We start from the raw sequence: 3402 nt of genomic DNA on the forward strand, positions 1-3402 counted from the left end.
GAGATTGACATGTGGTAAAATTGATCTTCATTTATTATAGCAGATTCGTTTCTTTTGCAATCATTTTTTGTGGGAATAAAAGCTTTGGACTTTAAAAAAATAGTTTCTTTGTACAGCCATAAAAAACGAAGAGGTATAAACAAGTCGAGCCGAGTTGCATATGAGATTGTCAAGCTCGGCACATGGGAAAAATGGCATGCTCGAGCTCGGCTCGTTTGGCAGACAAACTTAAACAAGCCTAAGCTCGGCTCCAGCTAATTTACGATTTTTAAGCTTGTTTATGAATTATAAAAACATTGATTTAATAAGATTTAATAGCCCCAATTATTTTTTTGTATTTTTAAATCTATAGCACAACGAAAAATAGTTTATATTTAGGAAACATAATTAAATTAATTGATTAGGTTTTTATGTAGGGATAGTATCAATTCTTACCCACCTATTTATATAAGGAACATGATATATCCACGAAATGTTTTTTTCCATCCACATAAAATACTGTATATTTATTATTATACCATCAACTTTAATTTCTAGACATTGAAGAGAAAAAATCACAGGTTTGGAAACTCCAAACACGCACGACGCAAGACTAAGCAACCCTTCTTTCTCCTTTGATGCTTCTTGTTCTTCAGCTGGTCCAACAAAATCTAGATCTTAGTTCCAACATTCTTGCAAACGGACAAGCTTTCGTCTTTTTCTTGTAAGCTATAAAGATGAATAAGCATTAACATATTTCATGAAAACTTTATCTCCAATGTACAAATTGCGATTATCGATTTCACTTTTGGGAATACGGTGAGATGGGCAATTGTACTTCATATTAGTTTTTATTTTGTTTATAAGACCAACGGGAGAACAGTAAATAATATATATATATATATATATATATATATATATATATATATATATATATATATATATATATATATATATATATATATACTAGCCGTTTACCCGCACAAAGCGACTGGTGCAGATAGTTTGTAACATTGGCGGTGAATGATGGTAATAGAGACTGAGTTTCGAGGGAGCGTATTCTAGGGTTTCATGAAAACCGATGGTTGAGAGTGGGATGAGAGATATAGCGGATATAGGATGTTAGACCGATTCAATTGGATATGTGGAGTACTTGGTCAAACTTTGACTCATTCACAATCTTATCATCTTATTTGACTTTTTCAATAATTAACCGGATAAGATTTACTTATTATGCATGCATAAACGGATTGTAAATATTGAAGTAAAGGTTTGTACCTCTTAAAATTAGGCATTTGACCATATTTGCATAATAAGAAGTATATATATATATATATATATATATATATATATATATATATATATATATATATATATATATATATATATATATATATATATATATATATACTAGTTGTTTATTCACGTCAAGCGACAGGTACGAATAATTTTTTCAGAAATTAGTTTTTAGAGTCGATTAGTGTTTTTGTGAAAATGGTTTACTACATCTAAACAATTATCAATAAGAGTCATGCTAGTAGAAACGAAATCAACAAGAATTAAAAACGAAAAGTTTGGATTCTTTACAAATTAATATAAACTCATGATTGAATGTACATTATTAATCGTGCAGCACTTCTTTATACACCACATTTGATGCATACACTTCCTGTTACTAAATTGTTCGTCAGAGTTCACAAATACCTCTGTATTGGTTTTTTGGATAATTTGGTTCAAGTGCAATTAATTCTTGTATATATTGCAATATTGAAATTATGACTAAGATTAGTATCTGTCTCATAACTTTTTTTTAATTACCAATCAAAAATTGATGTCCCGCTTAACTTCAAATTTTTGTTACATTTAATACATACATAAACTTCATCCATCCATATGACATCATAATTAATTTCAAATTTATATTTTTTAGAACATTTTTTGTGATTTAAATTGTTTATTAATTAAATTTACAACATATTCAAACAACATAAAAAACACTTTTGCTTCTAGGCCTGCTTGTAAATGCAATATCATGCCCAGATTAATGAAATAAACCTGTTATTACATGCATTTAGTCATACATTAAAATAATTAAAATTTTGAAATTTCATTTATATATACTTACAATGAATGTAAATATATAAATTCAAATAAAATTAAAAAAATTATTTCAAGTATCATTGAATCCTAATCCAGTTACAGCCAAAAAAAAAAGTAACAAATTAGTTTCCCTTACTCCAATTTCCTACTCATTTCCATTCCTAAAAAAGTGTTACACAAAAAACAATTTGGCAAGTCATTTGAAGCTTTGGACATGATAAATAACAAAAAATAACCTTAGAAGTGCATCAAATTCTTAGCATATATCTAAAATTTGGAAACAAAAATAACTACGAACCTCATTTAGTCATAACCACCAACAACCAAATGAAGATAACTGCTCAGTTAATGTACCTTGCCGATATAACTACTTCTAATATGTGCTTGTATATCAAACAATCATCTTATGTATTATGTATACATAGTGGCTCCACGTGAGGACGCTTTTATTTGCTTCCTTCTAACCTGGACTGGAGCCAAATAAGTTTAAATAATAATAAACAAAAGTTTATCCTACAACCACAATATATCCAAACCTTTATAAAAAGATATAATCTAAGTCAGTCATTACCTATAAAGAATAATGAGAAGATACAGAAAAATTAAAAATTGAAACACTAAATAGTCGGTTCACTATCATAAAAAATTAAAGCTATAAAAACACAATTCAACCAAATCTTGCCTTTTAAACCCTGAATCCAATTGCCACACGTACAGTTATCCTAATGGGTGTTGCAATAATCTCCTATAGTATTCCAATAATTCAACCAATCCAAAGGTTCTTGGGTTTAAAGATTTTATATTGAGGTTTTCAACAGGCACCATAAGAACACGACAGCACCTCCGATCGGGCTATCCTCAATAAACCGGCGACATCCGCGACAAAATGACGCCTTATCGGTGGTTTTCATCTTGACGGCGACCTTCTGTTTACCCTCGACCTCCAGCAGCGAGTTGGTAATGGCGATGCTCGAACTCGACTAGCAGAGGTGCATTCCTCCCTACTCGCGACTAAAATGGCGCACCCCATCAATCTCCTTCTTCAGCCTCCACTAAAAGATGGCGGCAGTGGTCCTTGACATGGCGGTGGCTACGATGGTTCTCCGACTTCGAAAGGTCAAGGGAGGTGGTCGGAAGGATGAAGGTAGAGAGAGAGTGTACCGGCTAAGGTTGCATTAGGTTTAGGGTTTGATACCCGGTGATGTTGGGGTTATATACCCGGTTCCATAAGATTTATCCCATAATAACAAGAATGGCCCCTTTGCATTATTTCTTTCAAAACTGAAACATAATTTACCATTTCAATCCCTCCTTCTGAAAACC

This window comes from Lactuca serriola, chromosome 5, assembly GCF_051521515.1.
Source record: "Lactuca serriola cultivar US96UC23 chromosome 5, Lser_US96UC23_V15, whole genome shotgun sequence".
NCBI lineage: Eukaryota > Viridiplantae > Streptophyta > Magnoliopsida > Asterales > Asteraceae > Lactuca > Lactuca serriola.